This window comes from Melopsittacus undulatus, chromosome Z (genome assembly GCF_012275295.1).
Source record: "Melopsittacus undulatus isolate bMelUnd1 chromosome Z, bMelUnd1.mat.Z, whole genome shotgun sequence".
Classification (NCBI taxonomy): domain Eukaryota; kingdom Metazoa; phylum Chordata; class Aves; order Psittaciformes; family Psittaculidae; genus Melopsittacus; species Melopsittacus undulatus.
In genome coordinates this window covers 34,719,735-34,740,397 of record NC_047557.1, presented here as the reverse complement: position 1 = coordinate 34,740,397, position 20,663 = coordinate 34,719,735, and the positions used below count along the sequence as shown (strand labels likewise).

The following is a 20,663-nucleotide window of genomic DNA, read 5'->3' as shown; positions in this document are numbered from 1 at the left end:
AAGAGAAAGAAGGGAGGTTTAAAAAAACTGAATTAAGTATCAAGGAAGATAACAAAAGAATGACTCCATGAGGCATTATTAGTTTTTTCATACAAAATGACTTAAAATGTTTGAAAATAAAGTAACAGGAAGCTATTAATAACTGTGGTACACTTCACATATTCTTTGAAGAAACAGATTCAGATTTTAGGCATTTTTTGTGTGTTATATAGACTATTATCACTGTAATCTACTGGGTTTAGTGCATATAGGAATATGTCCTTCAAATGCCTAGCCCCAGTTAAAAGGAAATCTTCTTTTCCAAAGAAAGACTTTTCTTCCACAAAGTATGCTTATAGCCTTTGAATCGCTCCTGTGAAATTGTATAGTAACAGATTTGCCTTATAATGGGCATGGCATATCAAGCGGGTGACCATGCCTTCTGCGAGCCAAGGTTGCAGCACTTTTTCAACTGCATCAAGCAGATGACCCTCTCTCCTCATGAGAGGACACGGATGTGAACTTCACAGGGCTTTAACCACTAGGGGGCTGTGTGGACACAATCTTTAGGCAACTTTTGGCCCTTCACTAGTTCAAAAGGGCAAATGAGATGCGTTTTTCTGTACGATGAGACTTTAAAATAATTAACTAGTTTTTTCTTATCTCTCGCTTTTGACAGAAAACGCAGCAAATCATGGCTTAATTAGTCCTGTAAAATTTTTTCAAATGACCACAAGTTACTCAAGTTGGTAATGGAACTTGTATAAAAAATAAAAACAAGCTTCAAACAACTAAACCCTAAAAAGTGCAAAATCCTTTTGAATCGTTGTCTAGGGCCTGAAACATGCTCGTTGAGCTCAAGATTTGAAACTAATTGTGATCAAGCGTGGACACTGAAAAAATCCTGTCCATAAGCTGACACATATTATGCCTAATGAACGTACCTGACACATACCCAGAAAACAGAACTAAGTTTCCACAGAAACACACATAACGTTGAGATACAGCCAAGCTAGCTTTTGTGAAAAGCTGGTTTTGATATAAATACAGATAATTTACTCTTCCCTCTTCCGACATACATTGGAAATGCACAAAGATGGCAAAATATGGTGAAACGCATAGAAACTTGGTGATTCAGAGGGACATGCTGTTCATTACATTAAGAGTCCAATGTGGTTTTAGTCCACAGAAGATCAGATAAAATCAGAAGGGCCAAGTAGCTACCTATTTCGCATACTTGACTCATCTCTAGATTCTCCTACGTGCCTGTGCAGTCATTAAAATGTCCATCCACACCAAAAGGGAGATGACAAAATATCCTGGTATTTGTATTTCATGTTACCTGAAAAGTTCTCGTATGCTCACTTTCTAAATAGCCATTCCTACTCTCGCGTTTATACAGAGTCTGCGGAAGGGACCTAATTTGGGTCAAGCTAGTGAATCTCAGTGCCTTTTTTTAAAGGCAGGACACGAGGGGTGGCCTAACAGTCGGCTGTCGTTATCTCTAGGTAAAGCATGACAGCCTCCTGTCACCTACCCTTTGCCCAGCGACCCAGGCTATGCATTAGGTGTCTCCCACCCCCTCGACGACGTGAGAGTGGGAGAACGCTTTAAATCGGCCATAAGAGGGGATAAGGGAAGGTTTCGCAGGGGAAGAAAGGGCGCCGAGCAGGGACGGACGGTCCGCAGCCCTCCTACGACCGAGAAGCGGACCAGGCAGGGAGGCGGCCGCCGCGGAACGGCAGCTAACGGCTGCACCTACCTTCCGCGCCCGGTGGTACGCGTGCGGCCGCGGGAGGGCGCGGAACGGCGCTCACTCCCCACCGCCCCCACCAGCTCCTCAGCGCGCGCGCTCCCTCAGGGGGTGGCGCGGGCGGTGGCCGTTGTGTGGCTGCGTGCTGAGGGCCGCAGCGCCTGCGTTTCGGCGGCGTCGCCGGGGCAGGGTTTCGCTCGGTTTGGCTGCGTGTCACACACAGATGTGACTCTTGTCTGTTCCCTGCAAACGTACAACCGTGACGGTTCACCTCCTCCCGCCTCCCTTCCCCCCCCCCCCCCCCCCAACCAAAAAAAACCCACCCTTTGACAAAAAATTTCTTCAGATCCCACACCGAGCAGCAGCCGCCGCCGCAGCAGAGCCCCGGGAGCTGATGGAGCAATGGGTGGGAAGCGGGAAACCGGCACCACAAGCGAAAACTTTCCATCTGTCTAACTTTTCGCTTCCCTTCTAACGCTCTCCCCTCTCCCCCTACCTCCTCTGGGCTACGCTTTATTTTCCGTCCTGTCTTTTCCCCTCTCTCAGCCCTCCCTCCACCTTTCTCCTAGCCACTTTCTCTCCCGCTCGCTCCAGCAGCGCCTGAAGCTGATAAGTAAGAAACAGCGGCAGAGACTGCAGCCGCTGCGGGAAGGAACCGGGCGGAGGAGCGGGAAGGAGAAAGGGGGAAGAGGGAAACGGGAGGCAGAGGGACGGCTATCCCCGCGCGGCACAGCCGGCCGCCCTTACCGCAAAATTGGCGGCTGCCGCGGGGCGTTTTTGACAGCTGTGGGAGCGGGGGACCGCCGCCGCAGCCCCTGCTTGGGACAGAAAGTTTGGGCGGGAGGGACGAGGCAGAAAGGGGTCAGTTTTTGCCCCCCCCTCCCCCCCCCCCCCAGTACTCCTTCCCTCAGACTCTCTGCCTGCCTGCCTTGCTCGAGACCGTGGGGTTCGGAGGAGTAACGCTGCCCTCGCAAACCTACTCCTAAGCGTCACCCCGCCGCCTCCCCTTCCCTAGCCAAACAACCCAACAACAAACCAACCTGTGGAGGCTCTGACCCGAACCTGGGTCCCTCCTCCCATCACTTCCATCTCTTTGCCCAAAGCTCTTTTTCTTTTTTTCTCTTTCTTTCTTTCTTCCTTCCTCTCTGCTGCTCGGACTGAACTTTGGGGGTTGAAGTTTTGGAAGAGTGAGAGAAAGAGGGCGGAGGGAGAGACTCGCTACTGCTGCCTTTTTTTTTTTTTTTTTTTTTTTGGAGGGGTGGTGGAGGAGGGGGGGAATATTTTTCCTTTTAAAATCTATTTTTTTAGCTCAAATCACCTGAAGGGGAGGGGGGTTGCGGGGGGTGGTAGTAGACAAGGAGAGAGGGGGAAAGCGAGCGAGAGGCGCTGAGAGCCCAGAGGCAGAAGGAGGGGTGCAGGCACTGCCGCTGAGAGGAGATCGAGAGACAGGGGGTGCACTTGACAACCAGCATGCAGAGATGGTAAGAAGTTTCCAGCAGCCTTTCGTTTTTATTCTAGCCTTTACTTTGATTTGACTAATAAATTGTGCAGTAACACAAGCAGCCCAGCTCGCTATCCGGTGTGCTTCAGCCTTCAAATAAATAAGCAGCCGGGGAAAGAGAAGAAGTAGGATGATAAATAAATAAACCAGCCCTGTGCTGCGTGGATTGGGGGGGAAAATGACTAAGAGGCTGTGCTAAAGTTTTAAGTGAGTTTCGGGGGTTGAAATGGGATGACCACATGCTTTTTACCGCCTCCTTTTCTCCACTAGAGATGAGGGGCTAGGGTACAAAAAAAAAAAAAAGAAAAAAAAGTATGCGTACGTAGGGATGGAGAGTGAAGGTGGAGTGGGGTTGAACAGGACATATGGTGATCTGGTCTTTTTTGGACACCTCCTTCTGCTCGGAAATGAGTAAGGTTTGCACACAATGTAAAGGTAACCTCAGAGCGGAGCAAGGAGCTGTGTGCATGTCAAACAACGCCTGCGGCAGGGAGACAGAAGTGTAAATCCACCTTACCTCTGTAACTTTTTGTTGTGCATGCGCTTGCAGTTTGCACCTCTCCAGTCAGTGGCTGTTAGCAGAACTTGCAGAGTTAGGCTGATGCGCTGTGAGGGAGGAAGCCCCCAAAAGCAACTTCGAGCGAGTTTTTTCTGCTTATTTCATGCGCTGTGAAAATGTACGTCTCCTTTACAGCAGGGGTTTTGCAAAGCAGGGTTGGGGCTTTCACGATTTCTTAACTTAAAAATTAAAAATCACAATGACTGAGGACCTAGTTTGACTGATTGTTTGCCTGGGTTGTGATGTGAAGATAGATTAAACAGCTGCGAAGAACAAGCACGTTTGCAGCCATGACTAAACGTGCAATTATAACTGTTCCTATTAACAAGTGGATTGACCTCAGTGATTAGCAGTGATCAGCCCGTATTCAGTGGTGTATTTTCAATTTCTCTTTGACTACTGCATTGCTTTCAGTCAGCTTTTTCACCTTACTCCAGGGATGTTATGTATCTGTCATGTGTGCATATGTGCGCATGCACACACATGTATGTATACATGTGTATACATACGTGTATATATATGTATGTATACACAACACTCAAACTATAGATACAGTGTATGTCTGTGTGAATGGAGAGCTTGAGATGGAGGATTTGTATTTTCTTCTTCTCTTCCTAACATGACACGTCTTGTTTCAGTGATCAAAGCCACAATTGGAGTGTAGGAGATGCAACTGTCAAATGTAGGCAACACACACACACACAAAAAAAAGGGGGGGGAGGGGGGGAGAGCAGCATGTGCCCAGGACTGTGGTTACAGTAACGCTGACAGAAATGAAAGTGGTTTTGAAAGCAGCATGCAATTTATGATGGTTCCCATTTACCTTAGAGTTAAGCTGTTGTAAAATTGATGCACAAAGCCATCATGTAATAATCTGGTGTACCCAGGATTAAAGTGGCAAAGAGTGTCTTTTTGTGTGTGACTGGCTGACAGTTAAAATGTTTTGAAGCTATTTTTAAGTAAGAAATCAGGATATTACATACTTTTTTTCTTAACCGGTATGTTAGCTGTGCCTTGGAGTTGTTGAAATATTTTTTTAGTGGAAGTGGGCTTTTATTTTTCATTATCTTACATTTCCCTTCTGCATTATAACCCATCTCCATAGATGAATTTTAAAATGGGGTAGCATTTTTTGTCAATGTTCACAGCTTAATTACTGAGTTCATTTCAAACAGTAATATTTAATAAGCCTGATCAGCAGATCTGCACAAGAATACGAAGTTCCTGTAAAAGCATGTGGAACTTTCCTTGCCCTCAAAAATTGCAGGAATTTTTAATCTGAAATTTAATGGGGCATATGAGCTGTGTGATACGCTGCAGTTTCATTTTAAGCTGGCCTGTATTAATGAACCATCTAGGTCTATATATGTTCTGCTTTAAAATTTTAAAGCACATGAATTTTAAAATTTATTCACTAAATATTTCCCATTATCCATCTTTACCTGATCCAGATGCAGAAGAAAATCTAAATGTAATTTCTAAACTAATTTGTTATGGGCAAATCTTGAAACTCCTATTAAGACCTGAGATTGTGAAGTGTTCCTTAAGCACACATCTTACATATACAACAGAAAAACACTGCCTTGGTATTATTATTATTTTGTAAGAACATAACACTATGGTATTTTAGGGGGGAATATGAGCAGATCTCTGCCTTTAACCATAATTCATTTTTGTTATTGAGGTATTTATGAAGGGTGTGTATGATTACGTAAAGAAAGTAAAAGGAACAGACAAAAGCAGAGATGACTATTGCAATATTAAAATGTGTTACAGTTTGAATTTTCTGGTGCATTTTTGAGTTCAGTGCTTTACATAACATTTTGTTCTAATCTTGCTTGCTGTCAGAGATGCTTCATGGTTGTGCAATTGCTGCAGTCAAGAATGCCAATTTGCATTCCAGGAGTGTCATTTGATTACTTTTATCTGCACAGCTCGAAGACCAGCCCAGACCTCTCATTTCATCTTGCCGTGTCACGAGTCAGTGCTGTGTCGTCTTTTCAAAAATCTGCCTGATTTAGACAAGAAAGAAAAGTACTTTCATGTTGCAGCCGCAGTCCCCTGCTAACTTGTCAGCAGCAGGATATGATTCACTTGGGCCCAGAAGAATGGTACAGAGATGAGGGTTAGGCGGTTCAATAAGCCCATGGACAGGTAGTGTGTGACCTCCCAAGAGAGCTTAAGTTAATGAAGAACAGGTCTGCTTAGTTCTTCACACTCTGACCTGGTGCTGTCCCCACAGTTTTCTCATTTGATCTTTCCCAGCAAATTGATCTTTTCTAGTACTTTTTTGCCTTCCAAGTTAGTCCTTGTGGGACTGAAATTAGCAGAGCAACTTAAGTTGGATAATACAGCTGTTCAGAAAAGAAGAAATTGGACACTAGCTCATAAGAGGGGGAGGGGAAAGTAAGCTATTCTTTCTGTGGTTATTCAGAATTCTTTTTTTTTTTTAGTTTTATTTTAGAAAACTTCACCGCTCTATTACTTTGGAATTTCGCTTTCTTATTTATAGTCTTTATGGATGGTCCATTGCACACCACATTAAATGTGTATCGTTTAAATAAAACAAACATGCTTGCAGCATAGACTGCAGGTTTGCTTTGGTATTTGTCAGTTGAACTTGCTTGTTAGAAATGATATGCTAGTCTGTAATGAGGCTTTTACAGTTGTTGTAAGACATTTAAAATATCAATTGCACATGCCAACTATGTTATTTATAGCCTGCTAAATAACTGTAATACCATAGTATCCAATACTGAAATGCAGTGGAGATTAAACAGTAAAAGCCATTACAAATGGTATGTGTAAATATGTGTAAATATTATGGTAGGTGAAAATACAGTCAGCAAATTACCACTGGCATTACTGGTTCTCTGGAAAAAAACAGTGTATACAAACAAATTGGTTTTGAACTAGAACACTCTGTACTTAAAACCTGGGTTCTAAAATGGGGCTATGGTATTATCTGTTTTTCTTATATTCTTTTGCTCTTAGTAATTGGAAAGTGGAATGGAGTGTGTGTGTGTTCAAGTACATTCATGACTAGGATGCCAAACAATGTAAGATTTCAAACTAGAATTTAGTAAATGTAAGTTGGAAATTAAGAGGGTCTTTAGTATGCTGCACAATAATAAGTAGTATTTAATATCCTGTATTTTGTATCAGATGTTCTCACATACTATCCACATCCTTTCAAGTTATAGAATTGAAAACATTGCTGAATGAATACAAGTACACTTATTATGTGAGGGAAATACTGCTATAGCTCTCTCTCAGTATTGCTTTTAAAAATGGGAAGAGCTAGAGGGAGCTTCTTTATTTTATTAGATATGCCATAGGTAAGACAAAGGGGAAAAGTGTTCTGAATAAGGGAAGGCTGATTGCTAACTTTTTTTCTGAGCTAAAGGTTTACAACTTACTTAGGCTTGGAAGAGGCTTTATTCTACCTTACATATATACATGAATGTCAGTGGGATTTGGGCTGACTGCAGATCCTGTCAATTTCAGGCAAAAAGAAATGACCAACAGCAAAGTAATTACATTAAAACAACTTCAAGTAAAACATTGGATTTAATACAAAACCATTTTTTTTCCCAAAAAAGGTGGGAGTTTCTTGCAGTGTCCCTTTTTCTTTTGCACGTTGAACACTGTCACAAGAATCTGAAGTATTTTGTTAACTGAATATTGTTTAATGAAAGAGTCCTGATTTCCAGTCTACAGGTTTGCACAGGACTTTTGATTTAATTTGATTTGATATCCACTATTAGTATGTGTTAGGAAAATGCAAAACAAATAGGTTGTATCTGTCATTTTAGAAATGTGTATCACTTCCTAATCTAGCCAGGAACTTGTATTTAATTTGGAGGAGTAGCATTTAACATAGCTTAATAAAAAGCATCTGTTTAAACCTTGTGTTCTGTGTCAGTTTCATCTCACCTAAATTCTGACATACATGTTCTAAAAAGGCATTGATCATAATTGCTGCTCAGTATTTACATGGCAGCTTTTGCAAGCATTACACTGGACAGACTTATTTACCATTTAAGTAAATTGTATGATCCAGTGAGATAAACTACCAGATTTGTCTCCTTTATCTCTTGCACAGTAGCTCTCATTATGTGCCTTGCTAGTAAAAGCCTTTATTTGTTGATTATTAGAATCTTAGTACACTCAGGAGTTCTTCTGTAATTTAATGTGGTTGTTCAAAGAGCTTCTCTCATTTTAGAATCTTTCCATAGTACTCTCATCATGTTATAAATATGTATATTTCATACTCCAGATACATATGCAAATACTTTTATTCCAGGTAAATCAAGGGTTTTGAGAGAATTCTTTTCATCTGTAGCATCTATTTCAGCACTTCTATGTTTAAATACTGTATGTAAAAAACCCACAAATTCAGATAAGTTCAATCAGATTTGTTTCTGATTTGTTACTTTAGATAGTTTTGGGGGGTTGGTGATGGGGGTTTTTTGTTTGTTTTTTTTTCCCCCATGTAGTTACAATGCTTAACTATGTACTTAAATTTTTGTAGAATACTATAAAAAGCTAGAGAAGCTTTAAAAACATGGCTGGCCATTGCAATTATTTTTAATTATGAAAAGCAGAATGTCCATAGTGCTGATTTTAAAGTCACAAGCCAAAAGAAATCAAGTTGCATAAGCTAACCACTATAAAGTTTTTAAGTCACTATGGTCTGGTGCACTGCACAATTGGTTATGTCTACAGTTCTGCTGCATATGAAACTTAGGAAGCTAGGCCTGTTAGAATTCCTCAGCTATGGGGAAAGTTTTAGATGGTATGAAAGGGTATTACAGACTGTTATCAGCTGTAAATGAAGCTGAGTGTATGTACAACACAGATCATGCTGTCAACTGGAATCACACAGAATCAGTGTTGCAACTTTATCATATTTGTCAAATATGTATTCTTTTGAAACTTGTGATTTGTGCTTTTAGCCAATGCTTTTTAATGTTAAATACAAAGATGTAACAGCAAACAAAAAACATTTTTCCCTTTTTGTGACCTGACATTTGCCAAAGTGCTCCATGCTGAAATTTCTTTTCAGTATCTTTTCTTTTTTTCCAAAGCCAGACATGTACCCAGACACAAAAGCCTCTGTGTATAGCAAGCTGTTTTAAATATTGTGACTCGACGATGTGCTGTCCTTTCTCTGCTTGAGCCAAGGATCTCTGCTCAGTGTCTGTGGATTACCAAGTCCCTTCTTTATTGTACCTCTTGTCAGCTGTTCCTATTCATTTAACGTTTCATTAGTGTCTGTGCAGCTTCACTGTCTGGAAAGGCAAGGAAAAAACCTAAAGGCCTACTGTCACAGTTATTAGATTTCTCAGTTACATCCCAGCAACCATAAAGGAGTAAGAGTCAACACTATTGTCATGCATGCTGCTGTCCTGGGGTGCAACTCTTCTGTGCATGTCAAGGACATGTGCCACATGTTGATAATGCATCCCAGGGATAAATGCACAACATGGGGGATAAACCAAGACTGGCACTAATGAGCTTTGTAGGAGTTATTGCAAAGACAAACAGTTGTGATGGAATTTTTCTTAAAACACCAAAGAGATGGACTTGCATTAAGTGTTGCCAAGGCTTGCTTGTGAGGTACTTGTCAATCATGTTAGTTTCATTTAAGTGCCACTTACAAGGTGAAAAAATGTTTTCTATGACTAAGAAATGTACTGCTTTTCCTTTTTTTAATCTGTCAGGATAAAGTGTACTTAAGGAGACCTCAATAATACACTATATGACTATTCCTGCTGTTTACTCAATTTTGGATCAAAACCTGGAAATCTTTTCAAATTGGGGGGAAAAAAAAGAAGTCAACAATTATGAGTTACAATGTCTTTAAAAATATTCCTGTTAGCAAAGTTTCAGATTCACTCTTGGTTGTAGAAGCATTGACACAGTTTTATCTGAAGTGTAAATTTTGTTGAGAATATCTAGATGCATCTAAATAATTTCTTCTACATTTGCCACCCAGAGCCAAAATAATTAGTTATTACACTGCTTTCTCGTTTTGCTGAGGCACAGCTTCCATTTAGTCCAATGCAATATTCATATACATTTTGCCTCTAAAAGTCATGTGTAGCCCATCTTACCTACACTGTTAAAAAAATCCAACTGAAACCTCTGCTCACAGTTTCTACAACAGGAAAAAATACATGCTTATTCCTGACCTCTCTTTGTTGACCTTTTAGCATGCATCTTAATTACCTTTTCATCAGAATATTATACATAACTTTATATGACTTCATAAGGATATTTTGGTCAAAACAAAGTTAGACCTACAGATTTATATTTAAATTATACTTTAATAACTCCCCTTGGTTCGATGTAAAGCATAAGGATCTAAAGTTGGTCAGATTCATGGCAAAGATGAACCTGGGAACAAAGCCACTGAAATCAGTGGAGTTAAAGTTATGTGAAACTTGAATAAAATCTAGTCACCTCCTTTGCACTTTGCATATGGCACGCTAAGAGGATTTTAAATGATAGGCCACAGGAAAATTCTTACAGCTTTGTTGCTAAAGATGCACTGTTTAGGTTGACATCTTCAAAATGTCTGTGGTTGTCATTAACAGGAATTCTGAACTATTTAGTTTTTCTCTGCATTTCCGACATGAAAGAAGTGAAGCATGGCTGCAGCTTTTGCTTTAGTTCAGAACATAGAAGCCAAAGTGACGAGCAGAAAAGTAGCTGATTGTAGGAACAAGTGCCTTAAAGAAAATTATGTTTAAGAGAAAATTCAACAAAAATAATGTTTTTATTTTCCTTGTTTGAACATTGGAAACATGCGATACTTTCCTCAGATTGAAAGAGAAGCTGATTTTGTGATTTGAATTACACAAATATTTAAATGAAAAAGAATCTTCAAACATGAGCTGGAACAAATGTCACGGTGCCCTTAGTTTAAAACATCGTTTCATTACTAGACTGATACTAGCTTTGATGAATCTAAAACTTACTACATGGCTTCCAAATCAAAGATGAAAGGGCCAGTTAGGAATCAGATGAATTTTCCTGTCGAACTGTAGTATTTGACATTTAAAAAGATGTGCTCAGCATGATGAACCACTTCTCTTTACTGCAACTAGCCTGGTGATTTTTGCATTAAAATTACTTTGAAATTGAATTGAGGTATAATAAATTTAAGATAAATTAATTTGAAAGTTCTCATTAATGCCATTTTTGATCCAAGAGAAATACTTATAATCATAGAATCATAGAATAGTTAGGGTTTGAAAGGAACTTAAGATCATCTAGTTCTTCCCTGCCATGGCGATGGACTTCCCTGAAAGTGCTTTTTTTCCCCTTTATCATTAATACATGTCCATTTGTATTGCTGAGTAATTACTTCTGGAGTTGTTTTGATAGACTCTTACTGGTCTAAATTCATTGGGTTTATTGTGGCGATATGCCAATTTTATTTAAAAAAGATTTTGTTATTCACCTTAGTGTGAAGCTACTGGTGTATTCCTAGTACTAATCAAATGAGTGTACACCCTGTCTGTATGTTGGAACAGGTATTGTTATGTATGGTATAGTCTACAGTACAGTTGGACAGTGCCTTTATACTAATCAGATGCCAATTATATGTTTCTGAAGGCCTACTGATAATACTTAAATTTGCAGAATGAGAATCCTAGAGCAGATAGTGGAAAATGTTTCGCTGGTTTGCTGAAGATGGTAAGAGTTAGTGAAAATTAGCAAATATTATGAGAAATTACTTAATAGTGAAAACTTACAGTTTTCTTCTGTGTTAGGCCATGACTGTATTACACTTAGCAGTTGTATTTTGAGTTGGCTTTTGAAGGTACTTCGTTTCTGATGTCCAATACAAAACACCTGATCAAAATAAATGGCACTACAGGCCAGTTGGCTAAGTGATTATATAAGCAATGTGAAGAGGTTGAGGAATTTATGTTCTTCAATACAAAACTGGCAGTAAGATTTTGTCAGTACTTTGATGCAAATATTAAAAAGCAGTGTCTGAAATGGTACATTATGTAACTAAAGACTTCCAAGGGAATTAAGTCTGAGCTGATACAATTCGCATGGTAAGACTATAAGAAAGTAGGAGCAGGAAGCAGTAGCAGGTAAGTTATGTGTTATTCAAATATTCCTACTTCTTAAACTGTGCTTCTTTTTTGACTTTTTGCCTTTGGAATGGAAGTTACAATCTTTCCTCTTCCCTCTTATCCGCATGTAACTTGTAATACCTTGCATATCAGCAGTGAATTTATAAGATGGTATATTTAGGTTATTTATAATATCAGATTCTATAAACAAGAAGTTCTTCAATTCCTGAGTAGTCACTCAGACACAATGCAGCCATGCACCTTTTTTTAGTGTTTTTCGGAACACCGTTGGCAGTATGAGGGCAGCAAGGATCTGAGTAAGCTACTTGATTCTTTATGGTTTGGCTTGGGGATCAAGAAGTGGCAAGAAGCTCTTCATCATCTCCTGCTGATTGGTAGCTTTCATGAATGCTTGAATAGTAGTCTTTTGATTAAAAATATGAGGAAAAACTGTGATGCTGGTAGTGGCAGGGAAGGAGGTGGGTGAGGCTGACAGTGTAATGGGCAAGGAGCTTGAAAAGGCTTACTATATCAAGTCACCATAGCAGCAGGGCAGGATGCTTGCCTCTTTCCTTCTCTGCATACCTTCCCAGTCTCTCATGTTACTTGCATGTGGAATACCTCCCATAGGTGTGGGCAGCATGGGGGGATGAGTTTTGCATCCTGTGAGTTCTCTGCAGTATTTGGAAGTCACTGGTCTATACAGAGGATTTGTGAGAACATTAGGTAAACCTGGAACATAATGGGCAGTTGATGTCTTCCCACTGTCAAACACTAAGGGTCAAAAAAAATAATTTTCTCATGCAGTTGTTACCCGGCCCATGAAGAATCTAATCACATTAGACTGAGCAGTTTCAAGAGAGAAATTTGCAAAGTAGTGAAGAGAACTGCTCTTGTCCTCACCATTATGGATTTAAGCTTTAAGTATGTGAGTAATACAGCTATTCACCTTCAGACTTCAGTTTTAAGTGTAATTGGTTTTCAGGATGGTTTTTGCTCTTGTGATGGTAAGTTTATAACAAAGCAACGCAAATTTAGCCTCATAACAAATTATTCATGTTTCTTTTGTTTTACATTTTGAAAGAGAGATTTTGATTTAATGTGCTTTTAAAGAATGTGTCAGTGGCATGTAATGAAAGATAAAGTACAGATGTAGCAGAAATAAAAAACTTTCAGAAATTCTGCTGCAGCTTTCATGTGTGTGTGTATGTGTATATATATGTGTGTATGTATGTATATATACAATATGGTATATGGGTATACAGTAAGTATCTCTGTGTATGTGTTAATGTATAAATATAATATACACATACATACATACATCCACATAGTACACACATAACACATGTGTACATATAAATGCATATTTTTATGTAAATTATGTATTTATAAAAGCTTTTCAGGACAGGCATTTTTGTTACAAAGAAGACTTTTGGGGCAGTTCTGGGTCTTGACTAAAAGTAAGACATAGATCAATCTTGAAAGGTGTTTATGAAAATTAGTGCACTGCTAAAAATGAAAGCAAATATTGTTTCTCCATTTAATCTTAGGATAACATTTAGAAAATACTGGTTTCTGTTTAGAGTTTTGTATTTCTTATTTTAGCTTTGTTGTTCTCCAGCTTTCTTATCTGTTCTGTTTATTATAAAGCCTCTTTCTCAACATTACCATACAAACTGCTTTGTTTCTTTTGAGGAGTATATGGTTGTTTTATTCTGTGATTTCGATATATTCTTATAAGCATTACTTAAACCAAAGCCAGTATTATGAACTTGTATCTTATAAATATATTACATTAAGGATGAGACCTGCTGACAACCAGTCCTCTGATACTTCTCTAATTCTCTAAACTAAAGATGGCCGTGTCAGCTCCTGCAGATGTTCTCCCTGGAAAAGAAGTGTAGGATTGGATTTGTAGAAGAATCCCTGCATTTTTTTCTCCTAAATTAGCAATCTCCTCTCCTTGAAGTCATCTCTCGATGACTTCCATTTATGATGACAGTATTGCATGAAAGGTGTGACACTATGCCCTTTGTCATACCTTATAAAAGAAGAATGACAAAAATGGTCTGGCATTTCATTGGCTTGCAAAAGAGGATTTTCAGACCATTTATCTTGGGTTCCATTGCTTTTTTAATGTACACTGAAGTATATTGTGATTATATTGTCATGGGAATGTTTTCACTATGTGCAGGCTTAGTTAATTATGTTATAGAAAGTATCTCTGTCTTTTCTGTGAAATAGCTTCAGGACTGAAGACTTTGGGAAGCTGCTGTTCCTAGTAATACGGTCTTGGGAAAATTGTTTATAACTGAGATTGCTCACACAATAATGGGAAAATATGTGGTGTTGGCAAAATGCAGTACCATTGTGGGAAAAGGTGTAAGAAAATTTCATAAATTATATAAAGGTTAATGGAAGGTCAGTTAGAATAAAGTCACATTGCTTAGCGGATAACTTCTTTTACTACCATTCATTTAATTGCAGTGTTGCCAATCACTGAGATAGGTATGCAGAAATGCTGAGTTCCATGTCAGCAGACACAGGTGCTGTTTAGCTCAGCTTCACAGTACAAGTGGGTGCATTTGAAATGTTATATAGTTTTATTGGAAGCAGTGAGTGTTTTCTTAAGAGAGTTTGCAATGTACTAATTTGGCCTTTGGTACTTAAAAATCTGTTACAAAGGTGCATCATGGGCCAAAGCCAGATAGCATTCTTGGGCCTTTCTCAAACAGAAACATGGGATGTGTGCGGCAGTTCAGGATGGAATGAGCAAATTTCATTTGCAGTTTGTTTAGAGTGAGCTGCTGGAACAGGTTCTCTCTGTTTAAAGCAGTCAGTACCAAATCTCACACTAACTGCATAAAAGCTTTTGACTTCCTTAGTTCCTGATTCTTGTGAATATACCTTCTGAAGATTGTCCCTGCAAGGTAACCATTAGTAGGAATTTGCAGCTTGTCAACTAATTTGCACTGTTCTAATCATATGTACTTCACTTTCAGTTTTAAAGCAACATGACATGGGCTGCAAGCCAGTTGATATACTGTGATTCTGTATCCTGATCACCTCATGGTTTCCTTTCTGTGTATTTATTTTTTAATAGGAGTGTTTTGCCTTTGGCTGTCATGATCTTAGTGTCCAGTTGTAATTACCAGAGCTGGAAAATTGGTAGGGCCTTGGTAATGCACCCACGGGTGCTGAGGGAGCTGGTGGAGGTCATTGCTAGGCCACTCTCCATCATCTTTGATAAATCGTGGGAAACGGGAGAGGTGCCTGAGGACTGGAAGATGGCAAATGTCACACCAGTCTATAAGAAGGGCAAGAAGGAGGACCCAGGTAATTATAGGCTGGTCAGCCTTACCTCCGTCCCTGGAAAGGTGATGGAACAACTTATTCTTGACTCCATCTCTAGGCATATAAAGGATGAGGGGGTTATTAAGAACAGCCAACATGGTTTTATGAGGGGGAAGTCATGTTTGACCAACCTTACAGCCTTCTATGAGGAAGTGACTAGGTGGAGGGATGATGGTAGAGCGGTAGATGTGGTTTTTCTTGTTTTCAGTAAGGCATTTGATACTGTCTCCCACAGCATCCTCATAGATAAGCTAAGGAAGTGTGGGCTTGATGATCAGGTAGTGAGGTGGATCAAGAACTGGTTGAAAGGAAGAAGGCAGAGAGTTGTGGTCAATGGCACAGAATCTAGCTGGAGGTCTGTGACTAGTGGAGTCCCTCAGGGGTCGGTGCTGGGACCAGTGCTGTTTAATATTTTCATCAATGACCTGGATGAGGGAACTGAGTGTACCCTCAGCAAGTTCGCTGATGACACTAAACTGGGAGGAGTGGCTGACACACCAGAAGGCTGTGTTGCCATTCAGCCAGACCTGGACAGGCTGGAGAGTTGGGCAGGGAGAACTTGATGAAATTCAGCAAGAGCAGGTGTAGAGTCTTGCATGTGGGGAAGAACAACCCCATGTACCAGTACAGGTTGGGGGTTGACCTGCTGGAAAGGAGTGAAGGGGAAAGGGACCTGGGGGTCCTCGTGGATAGGAGGATGACCATGAGCCAGCAATGTGCCCTTGTGGCCAAGAAGGCAAATGGCATCCTAGGGTGCATTAGAAAGGGTGTGTTTAGTAGGGCAAGAGAGGTTCTCCTCCCCCTCTACTCTGCCTCGGTGAGGCCGCATCTGGAATATTGTGTCCAGTTCTGGGCCCCTCAGTTCAAGAAGGACAGGGAATTGCTTGAAAGAGTCCAGGGCAGAGCCACAAAGATGATGAAGGGAGTGGAACACCTCCCTTATGAGGAGAGGCTGAGGGAGCTGGGTCTCTTTAGCTTGGAGGAGAGGAGACTGAGGGGTGACCTCATCAATGTGTACAAGTATGTTAAGGGTGGGTGTCAGGATGATGGAGCTAGGCTTTTTTCAGTGATATCCAATGATAGGACAAGGGACAGTGGGTGTAAACTGGAGCATAGGAGGTTCCACATTAACATCAGGAAGAACTTCTTTACTGTGAGAGTGACAGAGCACTGGAACAGGTTGCCCAGGGAGGTTGTGGAGTCTCCTACATTTGAGATATTCAAGGCCCGCCTGGACAAGTTCCTGTGTGATGTACTCTAGGTTACCCTGCTCTTGCAGGGGGGTTGGACTAGATGATCTTTCGAGGTCCCATCCAACCCTTGGGATTCTGTGATTCTGTGATTAACCCTTCGCTCTGAAGGAATTATGGGAACTTGAATCATGATATATAATCAAGGTTTCTTTAATGTCTTGTGCTAAAGACAGCCACGTCAGGAATAGCATCTGAGTCACCAGGCTAGTTAATCAAAACCTCGTAAAACTGAGGAAATAAAATTGTCTAGAAAAGGGAATCATTCATCCTTCTACAGTAGTAGAAATAGGCTTGTAAGAACTGGAAAAGGAGGGCAATCGTATTATAAGTGATAGCTGCAGAGTGAAAGAAAAACCGAAACAACAAACACCTAAAACTGAATACATTTCAGTAACTGTGTGGCCTGCATAATACTGTCATCTGTAGCATGTAGTAATATGTTGATGTAAAGATGGAAATGTGCATAGTAATGGTATTCTGTGGTATACTGTAATGCTCTCAAAATACAAGTCTCTATCTAATACAACAAAATCTATGGATAGCCTCCATAAAATCATAGAATACCATCGTGGAAGGGACCTCAAGGATTACTTGGTCCAACCTTTATTGGCAAAAAAAGAGATGAAGTTTTTTCTTGGCAAAAACTTGATCTGGTTCATCAGTGCAGTGCTCTGTATGGTTATTTGCTGTTCTGAAGTGCATTAAAACTCCCGAGTGCACTGAATTGTAGTATCTTTGTGTTTATTCATTCTAGTGTTACACAGTTACTTATTTACAGCACTTGAAATGCACCAGTGCCTTTTGCATGCACGATCAATGCCCCCAAATTATGCAGGATGAAGTCTTCCCTTCTCTTCAGGGAAGGCTAGTTTTCTAAATGTAATTTTGTGTTTCTGAGACTGAGAGAAATAGCAATGTAGTTTCTGAGGCAGCACAATTTAAACAAGTCTAACATAGGCTGATATTTCTGAGGCAGATTCACATGCTGTCAACTTTGTCTCTTTCTTCCCCAAGATTAGGTTTTGTTTTTTTCCTGCTGTGTTCATGAACTGAACTAATGTTAAATGTGGTCCACCCAGCTACTATTCAAGTTCTTAAGGAGGCTGCTCTGGAGTGATATTAAAGGTGCTGATTTTAACAGAGAGAGACTTAAATGTTATAATCCTGAGTGCTATGTTGGCTCTGTGACTTTAGTTGTAATGAGCACTGAACTCGTTCATCTTCAGAGGAAAGAGATATCTGGTGCTGTGGGTTCTTCATGGGAAGTGCTGTCTTTGATAATTTTATTTCTCTCCTCACACAAACAGTGTGTGTGACATCACAGGCACACTCTTTCCAAGAATTTGGCAAGGGCCATGTGTTTTGGTAAGTATCTGAAAGAGAAAAAAGAGCGTTATTGTCAGGTTTTGCCTAGATGGGATGTAGTATATAGAATCATAGAATATTTATGGTTGGAAGGGACCTTAAGATCATGTAGTTCCATCCCATGTCTTACACTAGACCATGTCACCCAAGGCTCTGTCCAACTCGGCCTTGAACACCTTCAGGGATGGAATATTTGCAACTTCCCTGGACAACACATTCCGGTGCCTTACTACCCTTACACTAAAGAACTTCTTCCTTATATCCAATCTAAACTTCCTCTGTTTAAGTTTTAACCTCTTACCCCTTGTCCTATCACTACAGTCCCTAATGAAGAGTCCATCCCCAGCATCCTTGTAGGCTCCCTTCAGATACTGGAAGGCTGGTGTGAAGTCTCCATGCATTCTTGGACCTTTTCTTCTCCAGGCTGAATAGCCCCAACTTTCTCTGCCTGTCCTCATACAGGAGGTGCTCAAGTCCCTTTATCATCCTTGTGGCCTTCTTCTGCACTTGCTCCAGCAGTTCCATGTCCTCACCTGACATGTCCTGACAACCACAACTGTACACAGTACCCAAGTTGGGTCTCGTAAGAGCAGAGTAATATGCTGACAGAGGAAATATTTCTGCCAACAGTCCTACATCATCTAAGTAACATTAGCTATGTTGACAGAGGTAGCATTGCTATACACCTTTTGGAAAATCAGTGTATATTTTGTTTTAGTTTCGTCTAAAAGTATGAAATTAAAGAAGCTATGCTGCTAACTTTCATAGGATAGGTACCAAAATTGACAGATCTGTTTTGTGTTTCAAGAATTTGTAAGCTGTTTTCTAAACACTTGAAAACCCTAAAAAATACTACTGTTTCTTATGCAAATACTGTCTTCATGAATTTTAGCCTGGAAAAGCCTATTAAGTATGATAATTTTAACTTAAGGCGTACTTTCCAAGATAGCTGCCCACAAATTTATGTACTCAGAATTTCATTTACAGAGACAGGTTCAATGTTCCCTGTTACAGAAAACTGCAATCATGGGACTTCCTTTTGAAAAAAATACATTAGAAGTACTTTTTTGTAGGCAAGATGGCAGAGCAAGGAGACCCTTTCAAACATCTGAAAAAGTTTACTTTAACTAGTTGAAGTTGAATTCTTTCTGTATAATGAAACAAGACATCCATAAGGTTAATCCTTATGGACATTCCCATTATATATCATTTGGTGTCTTGTTGGTTTCTTAAATGAGAAAGTTTAGAAACTAAATACCTAATTGAACTGCTCAGAGTTCACTTATTGTGAACTTAGTTCTGAAGGCCCTTCTGGGGGCTATGGGTTGAAGGCATGTTGATGATATATGTTTGACACTAATGTTCTTTATTTTTTTTTTTCTAATGCCAAGGTAAGTACTACTTGTTTAATCCTTGCCTAATTTATTTTAGAATTGATAGAATTTGGTGTTTCATCCCAGATTTAAGATCCCATGCCCAGAATCATTGAAGAAATCTTCTTTGATTTATATAAATGTTTTGTCATAATGTAGTCTTTAGGGAAGAATTACACCCTTTCACAAAATGAAAAGAAACCATTCAAAGGATTGTTTCTTTTTCTTAATTTGTAATATAGCCCATTTTGGTGCTGCAGGGCAATATTTTTTTCTCTCCAGCTTATGAAGGGTGTTTCAGCTGAATATGCTCATACCTTTAAAAATCATTTGGTGTGAGAACTTTTTAAGTTAGAGGGTGTTTGGGTGGTGGTTTGTGGTCGGGTTTTTTTTTGTTTTTTTTTGGTTTTTTTTTGTTTTCTCTGTAATAGAGTATACCCTGCCTTTGAGCTTTCAATTTAACTCTTCTGTTATATACTGCCAAGAAGTTTGTTCAGAGCTCTGTCTGTGTTGAAACATGTATGCCTGTCCCAGTGTCATAACTAATTATATACCTTGTATGCTTACTTCTAGTAATTGGAAAGTAGACCTACCGCAGGATAAGTTTTAGTATTAGATTATATCTTGGGGACATGCTACAGAAATCAAGTTTCCACCAAGCAGCAACTTGAATTTGTAAACAGATATTACTATTCTAAGTATATCATCTTGTGATTGTTTCGTGACATCTGTGTGTTTGTTTTAAACTTGGGGAGAGGATATTTCTGAACGGTACCTCTGTATATTTAGTAGTTATACCTATATCTCTTCAACCACAGTATGCTGAAGTGTCTGTTACCTCCACTTCAAATTAAGGTCCCTTGTTGCCATACTGTCTTTCTGCAAATGTTTGGTGGTTCAGGACTTCGAAAAAATTTGTCTGCGCAGTGCCTGGCTAGGTTCTGCTTGGCTGCATTGCTGTTTTCACTTCCTTATTTTTACAAAATAAGAATAATAAGGAAAAAAGATTAAAAAAAAAGCATTTTGATTAGGAAAAAAAGCATAAAATAATTATAGAGAAAGACAACACTCCGTCTTTCCTTGCATCATCATTTGCTTTGTTTTGTGAGTGTGTATACTTACATATATGTGTGATTCTGTGTCTGAATATTTCTCAGCACATGCAGAAACTAAAAAGGAACCTTGTAGTTACATGTAAAGTTTTACTTTGCGTGCTCGCAGCTAGGCTAGCAAACAATGACTTATGCGCACCAGCATGTATAAAATATGTGCTCCTTGTCCATGCCTGCTGAATGAACATGCCAGTCTTAAGTCTCAGAGCTTCATGTCTTGTTGCAATTAAAGTCTTAGGACTGAGCATTTAATGCTAATAATAGATTACAGTATTGTCAGGATGTGTTCTGATTTTGGTCTTTGTTGAATTATGA

The 20,663-nt window shown here is 39.7% G+C and overlaps 2 long non-coding RNA genes across 2 annotated transcripts in view; one reads left to right on the top strand and one right to left on the bottom strand.

Annotated features, from left to right (window-relative positions):
• LOC115947444 (uncharacterized) overlaps nucleotides 1-3,959 on the bottom strand; it is a 35,678-nt gene extending 31,719 nt beyond the window's left edge. Inside the window, exon 1 of the long non-coding RNA XR_004081372.1 lies at nucleotides 3,751-3,959. This is a non-coding gene — a long non-coding RNA (uncharacterized lncRNA). The remainder of the gene's footprint in view (nucleotides 1-3,750) is intronic.
• LOC115947445 (uncharacterized) lies at nucleotides 3,120-7,699 on the top strand. Its single transcript, XR_004081373.2, has 2 exons — nucleotides 3,120-3,213; nucleotides 5,727-7,699. It is a non-coding gene; the product is annotated as an uncharacterized lncRNA (long non-coding RNA).
• Nucleotides 7,700-20,663: the final 12,964 nt, after the last annotated feature.